This window comes from Lithobates pipiens, unplaced genomic scaffold, assembly GCF_037356315.1.
Source record: "Lithobates pipiens isolate NorthernLeopardFrog02 unplaced genomic scaffold, aLitPip1_a1.2 Scaffold_19, whole genome shotgun sequence".
NCBI classification, from domain to species: domain Eukaryota; kingdom Metazoa; phylum Chordata; class Amphibia; order Anura; family Ranidae; genus Lithobates; species Lithobates pipiens.
Window position 1 is genome coordinate 242,872,195 of NW_027507764.1, and position 14,440 is coordinate 242,886,634.

The window sequence follows — 14,440 nt, forward strand, 5'->3', positions numbered from 1 at the left end:
GTAAGGACAATATTCAAACAGGTAATACATTAAGTAAGAGATCAAATAAACATATTATTACACCGTATTAACGGAGGTCAGCTGTTTGTTAAATTGAATACATATAGAGAGGGAGAGGAAGGGGTGGGGGAGGGTGGAAGAGAAGAAGAAAAAAAACAAAAAACATTGAAACTTACAGATCATATTTCATTTATAAATGAATTAATCTCCTAATTCCGTGCTTCATTACTGAGTAATAGTTGCTTTATATTCTTGAGAATTCTTGTATTCTATCCATTCATGCCATGTTGCATAGAATCTTGTGATTTTTTCCTGAGAAATACTAATGAGCTCTTCAATTTGCTCTATCTTATTTATTCTCCGAAACCATTCCTTTTTTGTTGGAACGGAATCGGAGCGCCAATGGAAGGGGATACAGTGTCGTGCAGCGTTAACCATAAACATTGGTAATGATTTCAGATATTTTTTCCTAGGGATATCGTTTATATGAATGAGGTATTGTGCGGCATAAATACCCCTTTTAATGCATTCTATTAGTCTGCTAGCCTTGCTTGCTGCAGCCTGGCATTGCATGCTATTCCTGAGTCTATGATCTACTAGGACCCCCAAAATCTTTTCCAACCTTGATTCCCCCAGAGGTTCTCCCCCTAGCATGTAACTTGTAGTCATATTGTTAGCTCCCAAGTGCATTACGTAACATTTTTCAATATTGAACCTCATCTGACATACAGCTGTTCACCTCTCAATTTTATTGAGGTCTTCCTGTAAAGTTTCTATATACTGTTGTAAAGGTATTGCCCTGCTTAACTTTGTATGACCAGCAAACACTGAGATTGAACTATTTATTCCAACCTCTCTATTGTTTATGAACAAGTTAAACAGAATTGGTCAAAGGACAGAGTCCTGGTGTACCCCAATCACAACTCTAGACAATTCAGAAAATATGCCATTAATCACCACCCCCTGGCTGTGCTTCTGTACCCAGTTTTCTATCCAGGAACATACCATGTCATCGATGTCAAAAGATCTTAAATTGTAAATTAATGCCGTGTACACACGACCGGTTTTCCCGTCGGAATAAACTCTGAAGGGGCTGGGAGGAGGCTCAGCATGATGTGATATGGGAAGGCTGGGGGAGGAGCCCGAGGCGGTGTCTGTGAGGACGGAAGGGGAGGCAGGAGATCCATGGCGGCGAGTCCGATGCAGATGCTGGTGAAGTGGGATAGAGCACCGTGTTAGAGGATCGCACATGGTGACCCCCGCAGATGCCTATTCCCCGCGATATTGGATCAGGAGACCAAGGAGGAGCGACTGAAAGATGGGGGTGGACAGCAGTAAAGGATGCAGGAAACTGAACAGGGGTAAGTGAGAGATATCCCTGGTTCAATCAAAAAAAAAACGACTGCAAGAGAAAACACCTGATCCTGAGACCCCACGAGTGTCTGTTGGCGCTGACCCCCCCTCTGTCTCCTCCATACGCCCCCCCTCTTATCTCTGCCTTTGTGTGCTATGCATACTACCCTCCAGAGCCCCTAGGTTATCCAGCGCTGTTGCATTGTGAACTGTGTTTGCTGTGGAAGCTAAAGAGATTTGGTGACTAACTGAGGGAGAGATGCAGCAGCTGGGGCTGGCTAAAAATTAAATGACTGGAGACATAAGAGAGGTCTTGATGGAGCAATGATTCTTTTTGAAACCTATGAATCTATGAGAGCTACGGAATTCAAATGTTTGTATGAACTGTACGAACTGTACCAATGAGAGGACCTGTTTAAATGTCAATGACTGCCTAATAACCCTAGGAGTGGCTCAATTGATTAAATGCTGGAAGTACTGGAATTACTAAACTGATAGTTGAAACTAGTACTGAGTTTTAAGTTCACTTAAGGACTAAGTATTGATACAGCTTAGTACTGACTGAAAAGGTTATGAACTATGTTACGAACTAAGCTGCAAATTAAGTGATGAACTCTGCGATTTAACTATGCGATAAGCTCGGAGCGATATCTACTGGAGAGTAACTTTCCTTCCTGGGGTGGATAGCAGCTGATTAGATAATTGGGTTAAGCTGAAATAGAGCTGCAAAAGTATAAGGACATTCCTTTTTGTCTTCCCCCCCTCTGCGGTTTTTTTTTTTTTTCCTCGTACCCTCCCGCCTCTCTTACGCTATACAGAGACCGGGAAAGAGGGATGAATGGTACGTTTTTCATGGGTTCTTTATAGGATTTTCATAGGTGCCCCAGCAAAATAAAATACAAAAGAAAAGGGAAAGAAAAAAAAAAAATCCACCAAGTCGCAGAATTTTCAATTCCATCTAAACTAGGGGGCCTGAGAGTGTTAAGTGACTGGAGACATAAGAGAGGTCTTGATGGAGCAATGATTTTGTTTGAAAACTATGAACCCATGAGATCTATGGAATTTAACGGTTTGTATGAACTGTACTAACGAGAGGACCTATGTAAATGTCAATGACTGCCTAATAACCCTAGGAGCGGCTCAATTGATTAAATGCTGGAATTACTAAACTGATAGCTGAAACTAGTATTGAGTTTTTAGTTCACTTAAGGACTATGTATTGATACAGCTTAGTACTGATTTGAAAGGTTATGAACTATGTTACGAACTAAGCTGTGAATTAAGTGATGAACTCTGCGATTTAACTATGCGATAAGCTCGGAGTGATATCTACTGGAGAGTAACTTTCCATTCTGTGGTGGATAGCAGCTGATTAGACAATTGGGTCAAGCTGAAATAGAGCTGCAAAAGTATAAGGACATTCCCTTTTTTTTTTCCCCTATGCGTTTTTTTTTTTCCTCTCTCTCTCTGCGTGTCCTCCCGCCCCTCTTACGCTATATAGAGACCGGAAAAAAGGGACGAATGGTACGTTTTTTTATAGGTCCTTTACAGGATCTTTACAGGTGCCCTAGTAAAATAAGTAAAAAAAAAAAAAATCCACCAAGTCACAGAATTTTCAATTCTTAAAGCAAAAGTGAAGAGAAGTATCCCATCTAAACTAGGGAGCCTGAGAGGTGAAACTGCAGGATATTCTTCTCTCCCCTTACCCCTCCTTTCAAATCAATAAAAGCAAAGATTGGAACCGAGAGGTACTCCCCTCTATACAGGACAAGTAATTTGTCAAACAAGATAAATGAACAAGATACATGATGAGGGGAAGATCACATAAAACAACAGAACCTAAAACCCAGAGGGAGAGTTTAAATACTAGTGTAACTGCTAGTTCAATACAAAAATATTTGACAACTAAAGAGGGCAACCAAAAAAGCCCAGATGTAGAAAAAAAAACATCCTTGCCAACCAAAAACGCAAAAAAGGAAATGGCTAAGTTAAAAGGAGCCCAAGGAGATAAAACAAGAGAAGATACACAAACAGAGAGAGAGAGATGGAAACTAACGAGGGGGAAGGGGAAGAACAGCAAAGTATAGCTCAAATGCCCACAAAGATCGAGATGATGGCAATGTTTGAAAGGATGGAAAGTTTAATTAAGAGTGAGATTACAAATGTCCGGATGGATCTGGGCCATTTGCTGCGGAGAGTAGAAGAGGCTGAGGAGAGAACTGAGAAACAAACACAAGAAATCGCAGAATTAAAATCGCAAGTGAAAGCACTGCAAATAAACCAAAGAAATACCTTTTATAAAATGGAAGCACAGGAAAATCAAAATAGACGCCAAAATCTAAGGATAAGAGCCCTCCCAGAGCAAAACGGAGAGAAACTGGAAGAAAAAATAAGGAAAATATTTAACCCCCTACTAGGACGAGAAGAGGACGAGGAGTTAAAGATCGATAGAGTACATAGAATCAGAAAGCCTCTAGGAATGAAGGAGGAAACCCCACGAGATGTCATTGTTAAATTCCATCGGTATACAGACAAGGAGAAAATATGGAGGAACCTCAGAGAGAGACACCCGTTGCAATACGAGCAAACAATTTTGCAAGTATTTGCGGACTTGTCAAGTGAAACATTATCCAGAAGAAGACAATTAAAACCATTACTAGAACATTTAAGACAAGCTAATATTAAATATAGTTGGGGGTTCCCTGCAGCATTGATAGTACATAGGGACGGAAAGACGGTTAGATTGAAATTTCTGGAAGAAGTACAGGACTTTTGTACAGAGTTACAGATTCCAACCATTAGTATACCTAAACGATCGGAAAGAGAAGAAAGACTAATTGAAGAGGGAATAGGGCAGAGAGCTTAATGTGGGGGGGGGGGGGGGGGGGTAGGGGGAGAGGGGGGAGGGGGGGCTGGTGTAATTTATTACAAAAGAAACGAGATGGGAGAGGTAAAGTAAATAAAAGTTAATGTGGGTATGGGTGGAAACGGGAAGAGCCTCCCTGGACTATCTGCTCCCTCCTCTCCCCCCCCTATGTCTACCAGGCCTTCATGGCCGGGGGGGGGGTGGAGGGACATGGAATGCCGGGCTTGGAGCTTCACCCCAAGGGGTGATGTACATATTCCAGGATGGGGATATATTCTGGATATAGGTACAAGGACCAAAGAGGGGTCTGGGAGGGTTGGGAGGAGGTTGGGAGGGGGGGTGGGAGGGGTGGGGGGAGAAGGAAGACCCAACAGCAGAGAACCTCGCTAAGTGAGAAAAGAGAAAAAACCAGCTTGACTAAAATCTATGTCTATAGTTAATTGTTTGTCATATAACGTAAGGGGGCTAAATGAATCAGCAAAGCGGTTTAAAATTTTGAAAGAAATAGAACAATATGAAGCGGGTATAGTGTTCTTACAGGAAACCCATCTATCATACGAAAGCAAGATTAGAATATATTCCCCTAGGTTCCCGGTGTGGTTTTATGGAGATTCTTACTCAAGCAACTCAAAAGGGGTAGCTATCGGTATAGGACGGGAGGTATACTATAAAATAGAAGAAAGATTAGTCGACCCGGAGGGTAGATTCCTCTTTCTGAAGGGGAAACTATGGGGAGTAGACTATACCCTCGCTAACATATACTGCCCAAATAGAAGTCCAACGGTTTTTCTGAAAAGAATATTGGAGAAATGATGGGATTTTAAAAGAGGAAGAGTAATTATAGCTGGAGATATGAACTTTTGTATGAATCCGCAAATGGATAGTTCGTCCCGTGTGCAGGGGATTGGGAAGGAGCAGAGGAGAATAATAAAACATAGGCTATACCAGTATCAGCTAATGGATGCGTGGAGAACAATGCACCCAAGGATACGAGACTACTCGTTCTATTCCCCTGTACACGGGTCGTACACAAGGATCGACTACTGGTTAGTGGAACATAGGGTTCTGGACGAGGTGATATCCACAGATATAGGAATTAGAACATTGTCTGATCATTCTCCAATATGCCTGAAGATCAAAATCCCAGGATTTCAGAAATCTCCTTTTTCCTGGAAATTGAATAGGGAACTGTTGGACGAGAAGGGAGAGGAAATAATTAGAAAGGAATTGGAGTTTTTTTTTACCACTAATTTAAATGAAGAGAATATGGAAAATATTATTTGGGAGACACATAAAGCTTATATAAGAGGGATATATATTTCACTAGGTACAAATAGCAAGAGAGAAGGTATTAAAAAGAGTAGGGAGTTGAGGGAGGAAATCCATGGATTAGAGCAAGAACATAAAACGGCAAATGGCAGGGAAAGTGGACAGGTAGTGGACCTATTACATAAACTGGCTATGAAAAGAGAGGAACTTGGGGAATTAATGGAACAGGAAATGAGGACGATATATAATAGGATTACTAAAGAGAGATATTATAGCGGCATTAAAAATAGTAAGATCTTAGCAAAGATATTGAGGAAAAAAAGATCGAAGAATTATATAGAGAAAATATTAAATAAAGAGGGAGAGTCGGTCTATAAAACTAAGGAAATAGCAGAAGTTTTTAGAGAATATTATGGGCAGTTATATTCCGTGAGAAAAAAAGAGACAGAAAAACAAGAGATGAAGAGAAGGGGAAAAATCAAAGACTATATATCTCAAGCAAATATCCCTAAAATACCGGGGGAATTGGCGCAGGAATTGGAGAATCCAATCTCAGTCCAAGAAGTAATACAGGCAATAAAAGAGACCAAAGGAGGAAAGAGTCCAGGGCCTGATGGCTATATAATAGAATATCTAAAAAAGTTTGGAGACATACTAGCCCCAATTTTATGTGCATATTATAATGGACTAGGTACAAAATATGGACTGAGCGAGGAGGCCTCCACTGCGACAATCTCCACGATATTGAAAGAGGGAAAAGAGAATACAATATGCTCAAACTATAGACCGATCTCACTACTCAATACGGACGTTAAATTGTTCGCAAAAATATTGGCCGCTAGAATAAAGAAGTTAATGCCTAGCTTAGTCCATGCAGATCAGGTGGGATTCATTGAGGGGCGAGAAGGAAAAGATAATGGAGTAAGGTCAATATTACTGCTTCAGAGGATGAAGGAGAGTAGAATCCCCAGTCTACTCCTATCAATAGATGCTGAGAAAGCTTTTGATCGAGTAGACTGGGGATTCATGATGGGTACCCTAAGGGGAATGGGGTTTGGACCCAAAATTTTGAAGTGGATAAAGGCACTATATAACAGCCCCAAGGCAGTGGTAAGAGTTAATAGGGTACTATCAACAGCCTTCAGAATGAACAATGGGACTAGACAGGGGTGTCCACTGTCCCCCCTATTGTTCGTTCTGGCATTGGAGCCACTCCTGGAGACGATAAGGAGAAACCCAGATATAAAGGGGGTTGAGATAGAGGGGGAAATACATAAGACAGCCGCATTCGCGGATGATATTCTGTTTTATGTATCTAGCCCACGAATCTCCATGCCAAACTTGTTAAAGGCTTTACAGGAGTACGGGGAATTATCTAACTTTAAAATTAACCCAAGCAAGTCAGAAATCTTAAACGTAAATATAAATTCGAGAGAAGAACTTGACATTAAGAGAGAATTCCCATTTCTATGGAAAAAAGAAATTAAATATTTAGGGATTAAACTGACTGCATCAATAGAAAAAATATATCAAATAAACTATATCCCCCTTCTAGAAGAATTGAGAGAAGAAATAAGGAGAATGAGAACAAAGCCCCTGTCATGGTTGGGAAGAATTAATGCCTTAACAATGATTATTCAACCTAAAATCCTTTATAAATTTCAGCTATTACCAATATATATCCCCCCTATATATTTTAAAATGATAAATTCTTTAATTTCTAAATTTATCTGGAATAACAAGAAACCTAGAACCCCACTAAAGACTTTGCAAAAGGGAAAAGACGAGGGGGGTCTGAATGTCCTAGACTTTAGAAAATATTACGAAGCAGCAGTGTTAACACGGGTAGTGGAATGGGCAAAATTAGAAAGTAAAAAAAGATGGGGAAAAATAGAACACAGTTTATCAGGCACAAATCTAGGTAGAGAAATCTGGACTCCTTTAAAATATAGATCACTAGGGAAGACAACACCTTTGGTCACAAAAAATGTGTTTAGAGTATGGGAGGGAATACATAAACATAACAAGTGGAAATATAATTCCCCTTTAATTTATTTAAAAGATAATGATTTTTTTGCACCTGGTAAAAGTACAATAGGAGAGAAATGGATAAAACAAGATAATATGCAATTACGACACATAATTAAAGAGGGGAAATTGAAAACACTAGCAATATTACAGAAAGAAAATGATTGGATGGATTTGAACGAGTGGCGATACCTGCAGCTTAGACATTTCGTCTCAAGACTACCACAACCGCTTAGAGATGGAGAAAATTTAACTGCCTTGGAGCGGATATGTGAGGGGAAAACCCCAAGGGCAGGTATTGCCCAGTTTTATAAGGTCTTGAGATGGGAATGTGAAGCGGAGGTACCAACTTTCATTAAAAAATGGGAAGAAGAGATAGGAGCACGGGGTGAAAACCAAAATATAGAAAAAATATTGAAGATGGTGCACAGATCCACAGAAAATAGTAAGATGATAGAAACAAATTATAAAATTTGAGTAAGATGGTATAGGACCCCAGATATAATGGCAAAGTACCAGGAGGGACAATCTGGGAAATGTTGGAGGAATTGTGGACAAACGGGAAGTTTGGCCCATATATGGTGGGACTGTCCCAAGATTAAAGAATATTGGAGAGAAATAATAAGATATATAAAAGTAATAGCTAAAATACAGTTACCTGAGAACCCATGGTTATGCCTATTCCATGCAGTAGATACCCCAATTAAGGAGTATAGGAATTCCCTTACAAGCTCATTAATAAACGTGGCAAAAAGTCTGATTCCGAAAAAATGGAAAGAAATAGAAGCACCCAAAGTAAAGGAATGGTTAGGAAAAGTTGAGGAAATGTATAGTATTGAAGGGCTGGGAATGGAGGAAGAAAGAGAAAGAAAGAGATTCCATGTGAAATGGAAATACTGGAAAATCTTTAGACAATCTATGATTTTTAACGAGGTAATGGGTCGGTAGGGGTGGGGAGAGGGGTGGGAGGGAGATATTTTAGAAGAACTCGAGAAGTAAAGAAAGAAAACCAGGATAATGTGAAAAATTGAAGGGCATGAATGTATTTTGGTCCTCTGGTTTTCTTTTAATACTTGATTATGTTTTGTACGCAACTTAAATGAAAAATGTAAATAAAGATAAAAAAAAAAAAAAAAAAGGAATAAACTCTGAAGGTTTTTCTGACAGAATTCCGATGGAATTCCACTGAAACTGTCTTGCGTACACACGATCACACCAAAGTCCGACCATCAAGAACGCGGTGATGTACAACGTGTACGACGGGACTAGAAAACGGAAGTTCAATACCCAGTGCGCCACCCTTTGGGCTCCTTCTGCTAATCTTGTGTTAGTAGAAATTTGGTTACAGAAGATTTGCGCTTTTCCGACTCTTGCTTTTCAGACCGTTTGAACTGCTGTGCAGTCAGTTCATATCTGTTTTTAAGTGCGTTCTTGTCTGCTCGTTGCTGATTTTCCGCTCGCTCTTCATAGGCCTTGCTGTTCTTCAGTGCATTCTGTTAAGTTCATTCTGACCAGTCGACCATTTGAAACCATGTTGCGGGTACGTACTCGTTCCACAGTTCGTGCTATGTGGGGGCTTGGTGTTGGGGTTCATACTTTGACCCAAGTCAAGTCCATGAACAGGGCGAGGAGAAGTTCGTGGACCAAGAATTGGTTACTCCAGCGTGACCAATTCTCTCATATGCCTCTGCTGCGTGAGATCCAGGAGAATAATCCTAAAGATTTCAGGAATTTTCGCCAGATGACGGACCCCGTTTTTCAACGTTTGTTGGCTTTGCTCACCCCTTATATTATGAAGCAGGACACCTGTATGTGGCAAGCCATCACTCCGGAGCAGAGGATAGTCGCCACCTTGCGGTACTTGGCAATTGGGAGAAGTCTACAGGACCTCAAGTTCTCTACAGGCATCTCCCCCCAGGCTCTGGGGATCATTATCCCAGAGACCTGTTCTGCCATCATTCAGGTCCTGCAGAAGGACTATATTAAGGTAAGTTTCATCCTTTAACATCACATTATGTGTATTTAATGTTTGCTAATGTATAGTATTTATTTCATCATTCCCTGATTGCCATGATTGGAATATGCTGTGAATGGCCCCTTTATCCTCATGCATGCTGTAAGCTTTTAATGCTCCTCTTTTGGCCTACATGCATATTTGCCTTCACTAACCTCCCCAAAATGCTATCATGGGCCTATATATACCTATAGCCTAGTCACTTAACAATGTATTTTGTCAGCTCCATTGTAATGCTTTACCCTAAACACCCCCTAAAATGTGTACAAATGTGATGTGTGTCCCTAAATTCAGGCAGAGTGCCATAGGCTTTTTTTTGGCTCCCAAACTCAGCTCAAACCCCCCCCCCCCTAAATTTTTTACAATGGGCCATCAGAGGGGTTAGGGAATCTGATAAGTGGACCGTCGATTTTTGTCTTGAAATACTCCTTAAAAAAAATGTTATACTGATGTCGGCCAAGAATGTTTGTGTCTAATCTGCTTGCAATGTTATTTGCAAAAGTACTATTTTTTTTTCTGTTTTGACTCCACAGTTTCCTTCAGCGCCACAGGAATGGCAGACTGTGGCATCCCATTTTGCCAACCGTTGGGACTTTCCCAACTGTGGAGGGGCTATAGATGGGAAGCACGTCCACATCATGCCACCACCTTATTTGGGGTCTTACTATTATAACTATAAGGAGTTTAATAGTAAAGTGTTAATGGCGGTGGTTTCGACACAATATGAGTTTGCCCAGACGGAGTTTTAACAACATCTCCAGACTGGTGGTCTGGCATTGCCACCTAATGCAGACGATGTGGAAGGACTCCCATTCGTCTTTATTGCTGATGAAGCATTCGGTTTAGGCAAGCGCCTGATGAGGCCATTCCCCCAAAGGACCCTCCCTCTGGAGAGGAGGGTTTTTAACTACCAGCTGGCCAGAGCGAGAGGAGTCATTGAGAATACCTTCTGCATATTGGACACTTTTTTTAAGGAAAAATGCCCAAAATTATATTGCCTCAGTTGGGCCTGAGGCGGGACTTCCATGGAATCCCCTGACGGCCTGGATACTGGTTGTCCTGGCTTAGCACCCCAAAGCGCCCGCGAAGTTCGGCAGAAATATGTAAATTATGGGTGGGGGGGCATTTCTATTCCAGACGCTGATAAAATGTTTAATTTTCTTTATTGCTTGTGTTTTTGGCTGTCTCCTAGGTTCTCCCTAGTGCACTTGTAGTGCCAAGTGGATTTTCCTTTAGTAAATAAGCCCCATTGTCACTGTAAACACAAAATTACTTCAAAAACGGGTATTGACCATTGAAAGACGACGCCACACATTGTTGTTTAGCAAAGTTTTTACTCTGTGCACATTCACATGTGCTTTATAAAATGTTGATGTAAATTATTTTTCTCAAATTTTTTTTTGTATAAACACGCATGTTTAGAAACATAACATACAAAACTCTGGAACTTACAAAGTTCAACATAGAAAAACTGAAGGCAATATGAGACATTATAGTGTCAAAAATGTCTTGATATTGCCTTCATCAGATGGGGTGACGTCACCCCTGTAAAAGCCAGATTTTGAAGAAGCACTTTCTTGATCCTTCTATACCGATCCTACTCCCCCAGTTTCAGGTCTGACCAGCGTTTCCTTATTTGCTCCTTTGATTGTCGTACCCCAAAATTTGTGTGCAGATTCTTAACAACTTTCGTCATGATTTAGTCCTTTCTCACATTTGGGTTAGTCTACAGTCCATTCTTGCCATTGTAGTCATTCCTCCTCAAGATGTCCACCATCTTAAGAAAGGCCATATTTGAGGCCTAAATCTTCAGCCTCCAGGATCGGGACGTTTCAGCCTCTGTGCTGGCCTCCGTGCTTTCCTCCTCCTTGTTACTACTCTTCTCGCACACCTGCTCTGTCTCCGCCATGTTGCTCTTACTGCGCACCGAAGAGAGGAAGCGGGGAATATTCTAGAAAGAAAGTCAGGGGCGGGCGACGCGCGTGGAATTTCACGCATGTGAAGTGCATATACAGTTAACACGCGTGTGTCATACATACATTCTGTGTGCGGAGGAAGGAGGACAAACTTTCTAACGAAGGTAACATTTTAACTTGGGACATCAGTGGCATATACTGATTCAAGATCGAGGCTTATATTGGGATAAGATTATGAGAGTTTAGGCTGACATTAGTGTTTTTGTCTTGTGTATTGTCTTACAGCAAATATGAATCACTTTAAGGACCCAGAATTCATATTCAGTTTCATAGACAAATACAGGGAGATGAGGAATTTGTGGGAGGTGAAACACAGCTTATATTATAATAAACAAGCTACGAGGTCAACGTTGGAGGAACTTATGGAATTTGTGAAGACTCGGGTTCCTGATACAACCATCATGTTCTTGGAAAAGAAAATTGGGATCTTGAGGAACATGTATAAGAAGGAGCATAATAAGATCCAGAAATCACTCAGATCAGGAGCATCAGCAGCGCAAGTGTATGTACCCAGGCTGTGGCACTTCAACAAACTGCAGTTTCTGGACGACCAGACTGAAGCCAGGGAATCACTTTCTACCCTTCCCTGCAGCCTTCCCTCCACCTTTCCCTCAACCCCAGATGAGACTGACGAGGAACAACCTTGGCCTTCCATCCTGGAAGAAGTGGATGCACCCAGCTGCAGCCAGGTATATTATTTTTAGACATATTTATTGTCCTTATATTATTGATGTTAACTAGATGTTATACTTGATAACAAATTAATTATTTAAAACAAAAAAATGTACATATCAATAGACAGTAGTGAGCAAAAATGTTTGGGACAAGAATGGAAAATGCTAGGATCAGAACGATAGTCTTTTCTATTTCTTAAAATTCAATTTGCAAGTCATGAGCTGAAAATTGTGTGTGATTGATGAAGCAAAAACTAAAACTATATCCCTTTTTTATACACAGGATGAGCTCAGCCAGGAGGAGTGTTTGGAAAGTGTCAGCCAGGAGGAGGCTGTGCCCAGTGACAACCAGGAGGAGGCCCTGCCCAGTGTCAGCCAAGAGGAGGCCGTGTCCAGTGTCAGCCAGGAGGAGGCCATGCCCAGTGTCAGCCAGGAGGTGGGCGGGGCCAGTGTCAGCCAGGAGGTGGGCGGGCCCAGTAGGAGCCTCACCCAATCCCAGGTGCCTCCCCTCCGCCTTACAACAAAAAGGCCCAGTAAGGGGGTGATGAAGTAGGAGGCAGCACTGGGCCTCATTAGGGAAGCACGTGATGTCCTCAGAAGCCCCCCCAATGCTGAAGAGGCCATGGCTGATATCTAGCCACAAGATTGATGAAATTGGAGGAGGGCCAACGCCTCCTCTGTGAGGGAATTTTTGGTGAGGCCCTAAAGAAGGAGTTGAGGGGCCAGCTGGCTGATAACAGCCACGTATGTGAGCTCGCCCCTCCTCCTCCTGCCACAAGTACACCACCAGAGCCACAGAGAAGAAAGTGACGACCTGGCTTTAGTCTGGTCTGACAGAAGACGCAGGCTGGTGTAGTACCACAGCCTGGGGACATATATGTCATCTGCTGCTGGTCCTAATCTCTGGGAGTCCTGGACAAGATTGGGCTCCAAATTATATGGACTCCTCAAGCTACTAATTTTATTTTCCACAGACTTGATGTGTATCCTGGGGGCCAAAAAGCTTTGCAAATTCCAAAAATTTCTACAGTGTTGCCTTCCTCTTTATTTTGTTAACCAGAATAAATGGAGATTTTATTTTCTGAAAATACTTGCCTTTGTGTTTTTCTACAAAAAGGACAGTTTGTTTGTGAGTAGGCAGGTACATTTATAAAAGACAATGTCAAATTAACAAGAGACACCAACCTCCTTGAGGTTAATAAAAAATGTAAGATAATAATGTTATTGTGGTAACTTGACACACAAAAAAAAAGGATATATGGAGATCAATAGAAAATAATTTTTCAATAATCAAAAAAAAAAGGAGATCTTGATGAAATAAAAAAAAAATAAAGACTATAAAAAAAATTCTAAACATTATTATGGAGATCTGTCTTTTAAAAATTAAAAGATTATTCAGGAGATTGGGAGAAATAATCAAGAAATAAGTTTGTGAGAATTTGCTGCGTGAGGAATGTGCTATCTCCATTACGAATGCTAGTTTTAACACAACAATCACTTCCGTCTCGTACTTGCTTCAGAGCATGCGTCGTTTTTGAAACGTCAGAACAGCATACAGACAAACAGTTTTCCCGATAGGAATTGGGGCATACACACAAATGGAATATACGATGAGAAGCTACCATCTGACTTTTTCTGTTTGACATTCTGCTCATTTGTACGGCATAAAGCCCCGTACACACGAGAGGACTTATGTCCGACAGACTTCCGAAGGAGTTACGTCGGAGTTCTGCCGGAGTTCCGACGGAGTTCTGCCGGAGTTCCGACGGAGTTCTGACGGACTTTCCGGCGGAGCGGACTTGGCCACACACAATCACACTAAACTCCGACGGATTCGAACGTGATGACGTACGACTGGATTCGAATACGGAAGTTCATAGCCAGTAGCCAATAGCTGCCCTAGCGTCGGTTTTAGTCCGTCGGAATAGCACACACACGAGCGGAGTTTTCGAAGGGACCCGGGTCCGGCGGAGTTCCGTCGGGAAAATTTGAAGCATGTTCCATATTCTAAAGTCCTTCGGACTTTGGCGAGTCAAAAGTCCGTTGCAGCCCACACACGATCGAATAGTCTGACGGACTCAGTCCGTCGGACTTTGGACGTTGAAAAGTCCGCTCGTGTGTACGCGGCTTAAGAGTTTATGGAGTACTGTATTAAATGCCTTAGTGAAATCCAGATACATTCACAGGCCTTCCTTTATCCAAATTATAATTTACAGTAACTCGTAGTTGCTCAGCGGCATGCCAGTGCTGGGATCTTTAG

At 41.5% G+C, this 14,440-nt stretch overlaps 1 protein-coding gene and 1 long non-coding RNA gene across 10 annotated transcripts in view; one reads left to right on the top strand and one right to left on the bottom strand.

The window, feature by feature from the left end:
- Positions 1 to 14,440, bottom strand: part of CTNND2 (catenin delta 2) — a 918,973-nt gene that overhangs the window by 393,780 nt on the left and 510,753 nt on the right. The gene's annotated exons all lie outside the window — the stretch shown is intronic.
- LOC143996668 (uncharacterized) overlaps positions 1 to 14,440 on the top strand; it is a 105,884-nt gene that overhangs the window by 4,649 nt on the left and 86,795 nt on the right. The window lies entirely within an intron of this gene.